We start from the raw sequence: 12,996 nt of genomic DNA, 5'->3' as shown, positions 1-12,996 counted from the left end.
GCTGTGAGCCTGAGTTGGGGCCAGAGCCTAGGCTTTTGAGACACACACACACACACACACACACACACACACACACACACACACACACCTACACTTCAAAAAGAGATGAGTCGGTTTTTCTTTGCATGCTTCTATCCTGCCCCTGTACCCTCTGGGTCAGATGCAGAAACCCCATCTATTTTTTATTGCATGTGATTCCAGAGTGCATGGAATTTCCACCCAGTGACTATTAAAGACCTTGAATGAGACTCAAGCAACACCTCACTTGTGCACAGTGGTCAGGCCAGGCCTGTGCTTTTCCTGCAACCTGTAAACTCTCTCTCCAAGGCTGCACTTCCTCACTCCATATGGTCCTGACTAACCAGGGGTAGGAAGGGTGGCCTCGTGCATGTGGCCACTCAGCATTTTCACTCTGCAGAGGCCTGGGGTAACTTCATATATTCATAATACATTTTAAGTTGACTTTTACCTTTGGAACACATGGGTTACAAATATACTCAAGGCCCTGATAAAACCCCAAAAATACAGTGTCTGAAATATATTTACTTCCCTTTAATCTGAGAGAAAAGTGGGCTGGGCTGGTACAATACTCAGCTGCTTTCAACACGGGCTTTTTAGCTCTAGGTTCTCAGAGCCACTATGATTTCCCAGGTCAGGCAGTGGGGGGAACCCTTTCCTCTCTAAGGTTTCATCATTTCTTATTTCATCTTATTATCTTTAAGTAAATAAAAAAAGATCATCTTGCCAGGCAATGGTGGCACATGCCTTTAATCCCAGTACTCAGGAGACAGAGGCAAGTGGATCTCTGAGTTCAAGGTCAGCCTGGTCTAAAAGCTACACAGAGAAACCCTGTCTCAAAAAACAAATAAGAAAAAAAAAAAAGACTGCCTTATAATAGTTTACAATGTTTTGTTTTTATAGTTAATTGTATGCATGCATATGTATGTGAGGGGAGCGTGCACATGAGTGCATTTGCCGGTAGAGGCCAGAAGATGGTACCAAATCCCCTGTAATTTCAGGCTGTTGCAAGCCTCTGAACATGGGTGTTGGGAACCCAACTCAGGTCCCTTGCAAAGTAGCATCTGCTCTTAAACCTTTGAGCTATCTGTCTTTTCCCTGTCTCGTCAGTTTTTAACTTGGTCACTTGGCCCTGACAAGTCTCAGAAAAGAACAAAGAAATGTGGCCATTAGATGAGAATCAATGCACTCAGCGGGTTTCCATTCACAACAAGAAGAAAGGATGAACGGGTTATGAGGATAACTGCCTTGGCTATCTGCCTGGCCCGCACATATTCTTTCTGCATCCCTCGAAAGAGTTCACGGGGGGGGGGGGGGCTGCTGGGACACGGACATCAGGAAGTGTTTGTTACTGACCTCAGTTAAAGGCACTGGTGCTCATAGTGGCCACAATGAGACAAGCACTACCCACAATGCTCTCTTGTCTTTTCTCCACTCTTTCAATAAATAACCTCTTTAAGGGTTTATCTTATTTTTATTTGTATGTCTGGTGGCAGGGGACAGTATGTGCTCATAAGTGCAGTGTCCATGGGAGCTAGAGAGGATGTTAGATTTTCCAGCACCTGGAGTCCCTGGGGGTTGTAACACACCTGACATCGGTACCCAGAACCAAGCAAGTAGTCAGCCATCAACTTGTCTTTCCAGCCCCCCCGCAATGTGCTGCTTTGCTACAGGTTCAAACGCCATGGACCCTGCCAATTCTGGACCCAAACTCCTAAAGCCATGATCATAAATAGTCTTTTGATCATCTTAGGTCTTTGTTACAGAGTGAAACTGGCCAGTGCCTCCGATCGACACTTCCTACCCACCCCTGAGCACTGGAATAAAGCTTTCTTGAAGTGGGCTGGGTATATTGGGATTATAGCTGGCAGCCAGCAGCCAAATGATTCAGAGGACCTGCAGGAAAGCTTAGAATGTCCCTCTCCTTGTGGGTTGTGTGGAGGCTCACACAGCCACGATAATCTGGGTGTTTCTGCTTCATAGGAGTCTGGTATGCCGATCCCATTCGCCAGCTTGACATGGCCCTCACTTAGAATCCAATGTCCTGTACTTGACTTCCCATCTCTAAGAGACAACCTTCCCCAGTAGAAGGAATCTTCCCTGATGGTCTCCATGACAACCCTGGAAGGGCTGGAGCAAGCAGCTAACAGGCCTTGCCAGTAGGCAGGACCATCCCACTAATTGGATAATGTATCTGAAAGGGCTGATCATTCCTGGCACCTAAATCAAAGAGTGAACTCACCAGACAGGACTCACGCCAGCTTTTTAAGTAGGCGCAAGCATTTTCATTCCTGGCCCCAGTAGCGATCCTACTTAGAAGAATGTGTCATCTCCCATGCCTGTCTGATGTCCATAACAACCCTAAGCTTTGCAGTTCTATTTTTGTGAAGGTGTAAGAGGCTGAACCAAATCAGAACTTGAAGGTTTGTATTTTCTTGGGCTATTTAAGCTGAAAGGGATGCTTGGGTTTCTGACATTGTGTTCAACTGTCGGGGGCAGACAGAAGACTAGAAGAAAAGAAAGGAAAAGACATTATGTGACATAGCAAGGATACAAAGCCACCATGTGTGTTTGATACATTTTGATACACAGATGTTAAATACATGGACCATACCAGCTCCCATCCTTCCCCACACATGTAGAAACAGAAACAAGAATTTATCTTCTCTTTAAAGGTCAATTGTATGTCTGTGTATGCAAAACTGTGCATATATGAAAGCCAGAGATGCCCCCACCCCGTGCCTTCCCGCACTAGTCTCCACATTGTTATTTTTTGTTTTTGGTTTTTTGGTTGTTTGTTGTTTATTGTTTTCGTTTTTTTTTTTAATTCGACTTTTCATACATCTTACTAAGTAGCCCTAGCTGGCCTGGAACTTGGTATACAGATCAGACTGGTCTCTAAGTCACAGAGAGTTGTCTGTCTCTGCCTTCTGAGGGCTGAGCCCACCTTATTTTTGAGATGGGTTCTCTCATTTACCTAGAACTCATCATTTCAACTAGAGTAACTGTCCAGGGAGTTCCCATGATTCCCCAGTCTCTACCCCCACTGGTTCTGGGATCACATATCTACCGCACCCACCTATTCAAAAAGGTCCTAGGAACCCAAATTCAGTTTCTCGTGGTTGTACAACAAGCACTTTACCAATGGAGCCAACTCTACAGTGCCAAGAATGTGCTTTCCTACAGTATGAAAAGAAATGCAGTGACAGCGGATTTAGGAGATGGCCCAATGGTGAACCACTTGCCTTGCAAGCACGAAGCCTAAAACCATGTAAAAAAATTCATGTGTTGTGGCCTGTGCCTTGTACCCCAACACTGGGGAGGCAGAGGCAGGATCATGGGTCTCACTGGCCTGTTAGCTGAGCTGAATCTGTAAGTGCCACATAAAAGTAAGAGATAGTTGTCAAAAACAAAAACAAACAAAACAAGCAAACAAACAAAACAGAAAGTAGATTGCAAAGATACCTGAAGCTGATTTCTGGCCTCTACATGTTTGCACACACACACACACACACACACACACACACACACACACACACACACACACACAAACAGACGTCCTGAAAGACAGTAACTTTCTCTGCCATCCCCCAGACCCTAGTTTCCCCAATTTTCAGTTACAGAAGTAACCACCATGGCAAGTCCTATGAGTAAGAAGCAAAGAGCCAGGCCACAGCCGTGCCTCAGACACCTGTGCCAGAGTCCCCTCCCGCTGAGTCACAGTCGGCTGAACATCTATTTCCAACAAGGCCCAAAGCTCAGCAACCAAACCCTCTTCCCAGAATCCAGTGGGTTTCAGATTCCAGAGTGGCTTCCATGTTGCTGTCATCACAGAATCTACCAGGTAGTAGCCCTTCTCTGACAGTCCCAAACCCTAAAGGCTCTGAAGTCAGAAACCTTGGATGTCATGCTCAAAAGCTTTCAAGTCTTGGCATTCTCATGCCGGGGCTAGGGAGGGGACTTGTGCCTGTTTTGGGGGAAAATAGTGGTGGACTTTATTTTAGAGGGAAGAATTGAACCTAGGAAGAAATGATACCTTTTTGCTTGATTCATTCTAAAACTAGAAAAATGGTCTGAGTGTATGAGGCAAAGAAACCAGATTTAAAATACGCGCGCGTGCATGCGCGCGCGCGCGCACACACACACACACACACACACACACACACACACACACGCACACACGCACACACTGTCATCTGTAAAATTAGCCCAGCTAACGGAGGCTCTGGAGGGACAGCATTTGAGATGCTCAGCCGCACGCATGTGGCTAAAACATGTGGATATGTCTGGAGGGAAAGTCACCAGAGAGGACCTAAAAGGACAGTGTGGGACACGGCTCATGTCTCTGCTCTCTTCTTCATACTTGACACACACGTCAGTCAAAGCCTCATCTAACCTCAGGGCCTGGTGATGTGCACACAACAGCAAGAGCCTCCGGCCCTGCCCAGTGCGGGCAGAGAAAGGCCTGCAGCTAAGCCCTGGCCTGCCGTAGCCTGCCCAGCTCTCCCTCCTCCCTCCCTTTCTTCAGTCTTTTGTTCTCTGAACATAAAAGACCTGACAAGTCTCAACTGGGTTTAAAGAGGTACCCTTATTCTACAAATGCAGACTTCCTTGTCCTTTCTCCCTTGTAGCGGAGGAGAACCAGCTCTCCGTGTGACAGGAAGTGTCCACCACCAGCTGTGTTCTTGTTTGGGGGTTCTGGGCATCTTTGTTTGGGGGTTCTGGGCATCCTTGCATTGTTCCTTCTTTTGTTCAGAGACACCGTTTTATGGCCACTAGGACATAAACAGGGTAACAGTAGCTACCATAGCTACTGCTCCCAGGGAGGCCTTTAGGAAAGCGGCTCACCTGCATTGTTTATTCAATCCTCTGGCCTGTTTTAAATGTATTATTACTACTACTACTTTCCTATTACCGCATGTGTGTGTGTAATGTGTGTGTGTGTAGTGTGTATGTGTGTGAGTAGGTGTATGCAGACGCACACATGCTGCGGCATACGTGTAGAGGTCAGAGGATGGCTTTCAGGTGTCAGGTCTCTCTGCTGTGGGATTCAGGGATTGCACTCAGGGCACACGACCCTTACCCTCTGAACCCCCTCCTGGCTCCTATGATTGTTTTAATCAGGCAGAACAGAGGGCAGCGGTCCTGACTTCATTTGATGGATTGAAACCCAGTGTAGATGACTCACAGTACAGCCGAGTTAGGTGAATGAGAGCGAAACGGAGCTCTCCTATCCGACCCAGGCAGAAGACGCCTGGCAGGTGAGCCAGCTGCTGCCTCTCATGCTTAGAGCTCCCCGAGGGTCACATCACCTCTCAGCCAGATGGCTGCTGCTGGGCGCTACCCTCCCTATGAAAAGGGTTCTCCCAGCATGCTCGCATCGTGAGAAACACCAAGGCCAGTTTTACACAAGTGCACAGTTACAATCCCAGCACTCAGGTGGTGGAGGCAAGAGAATTAGGAGTTCCAGGCTGTTCTGGGCCATAATATACCTAAAAAAAAAAATATCACCAACCTCATTGTCATTGTCACCAAAAATGTCAGCAAAACCAAGCGAACTTGTGTCCACAACAGACAGCACACGTCTCTATCAGTGCAGAAGGAAACCTCACAAGCAGTCACTGCAGAAATAATCACACACATGCTTTTTAAAAGTACTGCTAAAAAGAATATCTATGAGATCAATCTGAATGAGTAGAAATATTGCTGTAATCTCTCCTCCCCCTCCTCTTCCTCCTCCTCCTCCTCCTCCTCCTCCTCCTCCTCCTCCTTCTTCTTCTTCTTCTTCTCTCTCTCTCTCTTTCTCTCTCTCTCTCTCTCTCTCTCTCTCTCTCTCTCTCTCTCTCTCTCTCTCGTGTGTGTGTGTGTGTGTGTGTGTGTGTGTGTGTGTGTGTGTGTGTGTAGGACACACAGATAAACCCCAGATGTTGTTCCTAAGGTTTTGTCCACATTTTTTTTTTTTGGCAGAGGTTCTCTCATTGATCTAAAATTCACCAATTAGGCTGAACTGGCTGGCCATGGAACCCCAGAGATCTGCCTGTCTCTGCCTCCTTACACTGAGATTACTGAGATTATAGGTGTACATCACCGTGCCTTTTTTTTTTTTTTAATATGAGTTCTGGGCATCGAACTCAGGTCCTCCCGTTTGCAAGGTCCTCCTATCTCTCCAACTCCTCCCGTTTTTTTTTGTTTTTAAAAAGAAAAGCTACGAAAGAACAATTTTCCCTTTACCCAATGCCCAGGTTGGACAGGCCCTTTTTTGACTACTGCTATGGTCCTAGCCTTGCTGTCCCGTCCCTGGAAGATTAAGACCACCAATGTTGGGTACTACTGCTACCTCACCTCTGCTGGGTCTGGGTGAGGGGAAACCCACAGCTCCTCAAGGCTTCCAGGAACCATTTCAGATCCATTGTGGACTATATCAGGCCTTGAGATTCTGAGCAAGGGAGCACTGTCCCATTCTGTCCCCTCCTCTGTAGCCTCATCTTTTTCAGGTTCTTCAAGCCTGGGGCCCGTCTCATGCAAGCTGTGATGCCTACAAAAAACATTTAAGTCGTCGATTAGCCAGACACAGCCACTTACAAGAGCCTTGCTGTTTCTTCAAGCTGGATCCAATAGACTAAAAGACAACATAACATGTGTATGCTTGCCCAAACTACGGTGTGGTCATTTTGTGAAGGTATTGGTTTGACCTCTCTTCTGGGCCAGCTGCTCCCTTTCCAAATGAGTAGACTGATAGGAGCCACCACACTGGCTGTTTTCCCTTGGGCTTTCTAGATGGCTGCATTTTAAGCGGGCCTAGAACAAATTCCACCTCCTCAAGAAAAAGAAATGAGAGAAATGATCTGATTGCCACCCGCTGCTTCCTCACTCGGAAATCACAGCGGAACTGGGAACCTGGCTTAAGTGGGAGAATGCTTGCCTTGGTGCAGGAAGCTCAGCGCCATATGACCAGCTGTGGTGGGACACCCTTGCAATCACCCTCAGCTACAAAAAGCAAGTTCCTAGTCAGCCAGGCTACGTGTCCCCAAATAATCACAGCTGAGTATCAACGTCTCAATACATATGAAGGATTTAAACTGAGTTGACATTATCATTGACATAATGTGTTTGTTTATTTATTTTTGGCTTTTTGAAACAAGGTTTCTCTATGCCAATGGTTCTCAAACTTCCTAAAGCTGTGACCCTTTAGTGCAGTTCCTCATGTTGTGGTGATCCCCAACCACAAAATTACTTTTATTACTACTTCATAACTGTAGTTCTGCTGCTATTATGAATTGTAATGTGAATATCTGTGTTTTCTTATAGTTTTAGGTTTCTCCTGTAAAAGGGTCATTCAACCCTTGGGGTCATGACCCACACATTGAGAACCATTACTCTGTGTAGTCCTGGCTGCTTGGAGCTTGGTATGTAAATCAAGCTGGCCTTGAACTTAAAGAGATCCACCTGCCTCTGCCTCCCAAGTGGCAGTTAAAGGCCTGCGCCACCACGCCAGCTTGATTAACATTTTTGATCACTGTATATTTCTAATGAGTATAGTGCATTTGTTATGTTGGTTAAAAAACTTTGTGCATTGTGCACATATGTATATGCATATTCACATAGGTGTGTGCGTGTACGTGTGGAGGCTAGAGTTTGATGCTGGGTGCCTTTCCTGCATTGTTCTTCAGCTTTTTTTTTTTTTTTTTGAGACAAGGTCTCTCACTGAGCTTAGAGCTCATACTGTTGGTTAGACTGCCTGCTTAGCAAGCTCCAGGATGTCCCTGTTTGCACCTCCCCAGTGCTGAGATTTCAACTGTCCATTTTCTATCCATCTTTCTACGTGGCTGGTGGGGATGAAAGCAGGTCCCCTGCCATGCTTGCCTGAGCACTTTTTGTTAATGGAGCTAACTCGCCAGCCTGTTTCCGAGCTAGCACCTCACTCTGGGACTCAAGCTGGCCTTCACTCACAACAGCCTTGTTGCCTTGGTCTCCTAAGTGATGGGATTGCGAGCATGAACCACCGGGCCTGGTTTGGGAGCAGGATGTTTTGAGTTATGATAAAGTCAGTTTATTCTGTGGCAGTGTCTGTGAGGCTCCTAAGTCAGAGGAGAAAACAAGCAAGAGCAGCTGAGGGAAGAAAGGAGAGAGTCAAGGTCCCTTGTGAGTCAGCTGGTTTGTTCCAATTCTTTTCAGCCAACTATGCTTGGTTCTGGCAGCTGAGGTCAGAAAGCTGGAGGCTTCTCCGTGCGACCTCATGGTGTCAAACATTGCACATCATAGACCAGGACTCTTCTGAATGTCCTGTGCAAAGGGCATTTAAACACCCAGCTGCTCTGATCCTGCTGCTGGCTTGCCGCTCTGCAATGCCTACCATGCTCCGAAGGACTCCTCCTTGCCCTGGGCTAGGAACTGAACAGTCCCCACTCCATCTCTTATCTCTGCCAGTCCCTCAGACAGATAGTGTGGCTTCTAAATACCTTTGGGCCTTGATTGCTCTGGGGTCTGGCTCCTCAGTACGCCACTTCTCCTCTCTTTCCCTTTTTACTGGACTCCCATGAACTCACAGAGGTCCTGGACGTGGAGAGACTGCTGTCCTTGCATTCTGTGGAGATGTTTACCCACCCAAGGAGACACTGGGGTGGCATGAACCTAGGTTTACGGATGTGATAAGCTACACAAGACACAGCCGCACGGAGCGGTGAGGAGCTGGTTGTAGATAATTCTGACTCGTTGTGTTTTCCAGCCAGGGAGATGCAGTTGGGAAGCGGCCTGCCACCAAAGCCTGGAAATCTGAGAGTTTGAATCCACACACACATGTAAAAAGACCCTGTTTCAAAAGATATGGTGGACTTCGATTGAGGAAGACACCCAGTATCAACCTGTACCCTACACACACACACACACACACACACACACACACACACACACAGAGAGAGAGAGAGAGAGAGAGAGAGAGAGAGAGAGAGAGAAAGAGGCGGGAGGGGAGGAGGAGAAGTAGAGAGAGAGAGATTACAGCAATATTTCCTTTTTCCTAGTTTTATTTGGGTCCCTGTATAGGTATTATTTGTCCCAAATCAGCCTGAAGAAGCTTTAAAAAGAGAACACCGGCCCATTTCCCTTAAAGAGGGGTTGAGTAAGGTATGGAGGTTTATCTTCATTGAGGATTGATTGTGTTATTATTGGCTTTGTTCAGAGAAAGAGCGAAGCAGAACTCAGGGATTTTTCTCTGAAAATATAAAAATATATAGGAATAATAAGACAAAAGGTAGATTGTTGAGTTTACTCTTCAACTTAAGGCCTTAATTGTTAATCGCAAGGGTAGTTTTAATTCATTGGTATAGAATATTAGAGATTGATGTAAAATAGGTTTATTTTTAATGCATTGTACTATTCAATTTTATCACAAGACTATACATCTTAGGTTTAATAGATAAATAAGGTAAAATATTTAGATTAAATCTCAGAGGCCTACAGAATATGGCATTTAAAGAAATTTTATTTGTTTAAGGGTTCTTTGAAAATGAGACAGGTTGACTCCTGACAACACCCAGCCTGCCTCAAAGAAGGTAATGAGCATCGAGGAACCTCCTTATGGAGAGGGCTTCAGATGTGGCAAACTCACCCCTGGGGGGAAAAAATGTCCTTATTGTCTGCCACAGACAGAATTCTGCCTGAAATGGGCAAACTTGGATGCAGGTAGAGTTGACGGCCTAACTCTGCCTAGACAGGGTAAACAAGTCCTCAATAGTCCCTGCTTCACTAACATGTCTGTCAGATAAAGTGGGCCAGAAGGCTGAAGATGATGCTCCAATGTGTTAAAGAGTTTCGAGTGACTGTTCAGTTAGCAAAATGTCTCGGTAATTTTTTTTTTTCATTTTGAAAGCTGCTAACCTGCATTTCCTATTTACTCAGCTAATTAATTTTATTCCTTCTCAAGTCTCTGATGGGGTTGAAGACAGCAAAACATTATAGCATAAATATAATGATTGGTGGTTCTTGTGTATATATATTGTATATTGGTGTAATGATATAAATGTATAGGTAAAAGGTTTTTTTTTAATTAGACTAAAAGGGAGAATTGTGGAAGAATGCTGAGTGAATGTATCAACCGTCAATAAAGCACTGTTTAGCCAATCAGCTGGGCAGAAGGACAGGAAGTGGAAGGCGGGACTTCCTGGAGGGGAGGAGAAAAGTTGGATGGTTGGAGAGGGACAAGGTTTTTGACGGTTGGAGGAGGACGTTGGGAGCTTGACACAGACCAGCCCATGGGTCACAGTGGCAAGTACTTGGAATATATGTGTGTTATAAGGTTTAGAGTAGTTTGTTTAGTTTACGAGTAGATTAGAATCAGTTCAGACTCTGCCCGGCGAAGTGCTGGCAGCTTTAAAGTCCGTTTCAGTCTCCCTGTGTCAGTTATTTGTTTTGTAGGCCAAACAGATACAAAATACGGTAACACACACATGCACACGCATGCACACACACACACACACACACACACACACACACACACACATGGATGCATAGGCAGTGGTAGCATTATCTGATGTGCAGAATGCTCGCGTGGCTTCCAGCACACCTGTGAAACCATCTCACCAGAAAGAGATAAACCAGCTCCCAGAGAACCTTTGACATCGCTACTTCCATGGCTGGTGGAAACCTGGGGCCTACAGAACCAAAACAAAGGACCAGCCAGTTCCAGGAATGCGATCAGCAAAGCCTAGCTGAATGCTATGGCAAGTCTCTTCTCTGTGCCACTCTGGGTCTTTGTTTGCCTCTGCCACAGCCTGAGCACAGCAGGAGGGTGATAGAGGGGCCAGGGAGAGGAGGAATCCAGATGTCCCATAAGCACAGGGGCTTATAGAAATGAGAACCAGAAAAAAATAAAATCAAATATAAGCACAGGCCATTGAGACTAATAAGAGATATTAGTGGGATGGATCTGATCTTTTCCTTTCTCCAAGGCAAACAAAGAGGAGGAAGAAGTGTAGAGTGGGAGGGAGTATTTCTGGACTGGAATAAAACCTGGGGACATGACCATCTAGAAGGCCCAAGGAAGCATGACCAGTGTGCTGCTTCTTCACAGTAGATGGGCAGCACTTGACACTAGTGGCACTAACTCAAGTCCACGTCATCCCAAAGTCCTTATCTTGCTTTGCAGGGCTGTGAAGGAGCAAACATTGTATCCTCTTCAAACAAATCCAACCAATGGGAGGGCACTAAGGTGCACAGACCTCTGCTCCAAGTACTTTCTGATGGGAGTTTCACCTGCCCGTCCTCTTCACTGTTCAAGGCCTGCTGGGGGAAGCAGAGAGGTTCTGAGTGCGGGTGTGTGCAGAGCTAACCAGCAGCTGAACGGAATGTGTTAGAGCCAGTGCTGGAAACCCTTGCTGAGCACCATGGGCCAAAACCGCCCTTAGACCAAGACAAGGTGGGGAGCCTGTCCTAAGCAGGAGAGTGGAGCCAACTGGGAGCCTACACTGTAGAGCATCCAGCATTGTGCAGGGCACACTGATAGGAGCTCTCAAGGAAATACTCTAAACGAGGAAATACCCTCTGCTGGAAAATACAGTGGGAGATTTCTAGCACGGCCATGGTGAACAAACGTATAGGATTAAGAATTCACTTCTGGCTGGGCATGGTGGCACATGCCTTTAATCCTTTCACTAGGAGGCAGAGGCAGGTGGATCTCTATGAGTTCGAGGCCAGCCTGATCTGCATAAAGAGGCCATCCTCTCACACCCTGAACCTCCCCTGCCCTCCAAAAAAAGAAAATTATTCACATTGTGATGAAAAATGATAAAGAAATTGCTGGTACACTTCTAGGAGTTGGTGACTGTTGATATAAGGATGTGATATGTCACATATTTTGAAAACAGATCACACGCAGCAGAAGAAAGAGGGATTATATACTACATTAGATTAGATTTTACTAAATGGAAACAATACAAAAATGTTGATGGAGATGGGCCTGAGATTCGACTGGATTTCCTTGACTTATGCTCCATTCTGTTTTGTATTACAGTGGCAAGGAAATATATATATATATATGTATGTATGTATGTATGTATGTATGTATATATATATGTATGTATGTATGTATGTATATATATATGTATGTATGTATATATATACATATAATATTTTTCTTTAGTGTTCAAATTCTATGGAACCAAGTTTCCTGCTAAAATGAAATACTTCGAAGACATTTGCCTTATCTATTTGGTTATCTTTGAAAAAGAAGAGGATTTTGTTTTATTTAACCAAAAAAATTAAGGTTTTTGTTGTTATTGTTGTTGTTGGTGGTGTTTTGGTCTGTGGTTTGTTTGTTTGTTTGTTTGTTTGTTTTGCCTTTTTAAATGCAAAGAGGGGTGGAATTCCTGACATTCCCTTCAGCAGTGGTGGTGGCTCTTTAGCATGACAAGAAACCACTGAGTGACTCTTCTCCAAAGACAGTGTGGCACTGGCCAAATGTATAAGAGCACAGGAAAGCACAGGTATGAAGTGAGCACTCACACACACATCCACATGGGCCCTGACAGAGGGACATGGCACCCAGAATGAAACTGAAAGGAAACTGAGCCAGTGTGGGGGATGAGGAACAATCTTCTCTCTTATTTTCTAGAAATTTGAAGATTCCACTGTGGGAACAGGGCTTGCTGCCTGGGGCTTGGGAGCACATCCTTAAAACCATGGAGTGCTCCAGGAAGCTGCAGTTGGGCTCTCAGAGCCTCTCCCATCAAACATGCATGTGTACTCACTCACATATGTGCACACACACCATCACACAGTAATGCACATCTTCTCCAAGAGCATAGAATACTGACGGGACAGGTGAGTAGACCATCCACTCCGGACCAGGGTCAGGTCTGTGCTCGGGCAACTTCTCTTCCTCTCCAGGCCATCTAAGGAGCAGTAAGGCTCCCCCCCCTCCAGCAGCCCACCCTCACCACAGCCAGCCCACCCCCACTACAGCCAGCCCACCCCCACCACAGCCAG

This window comes from Acomys minous (genome assembly GCF_964271855.1).
Source record: "Acomys minous genome assembly, chromosome: 9".
Classification (NCBI taxonomy): Eukaryota; Metazoa; Chordata; class Mammalia; order Rodentia; family Muridae; genus Acomys; species Acomys minous.
This window is presented reverse-complemented; position numbering follows the sequence as displayed.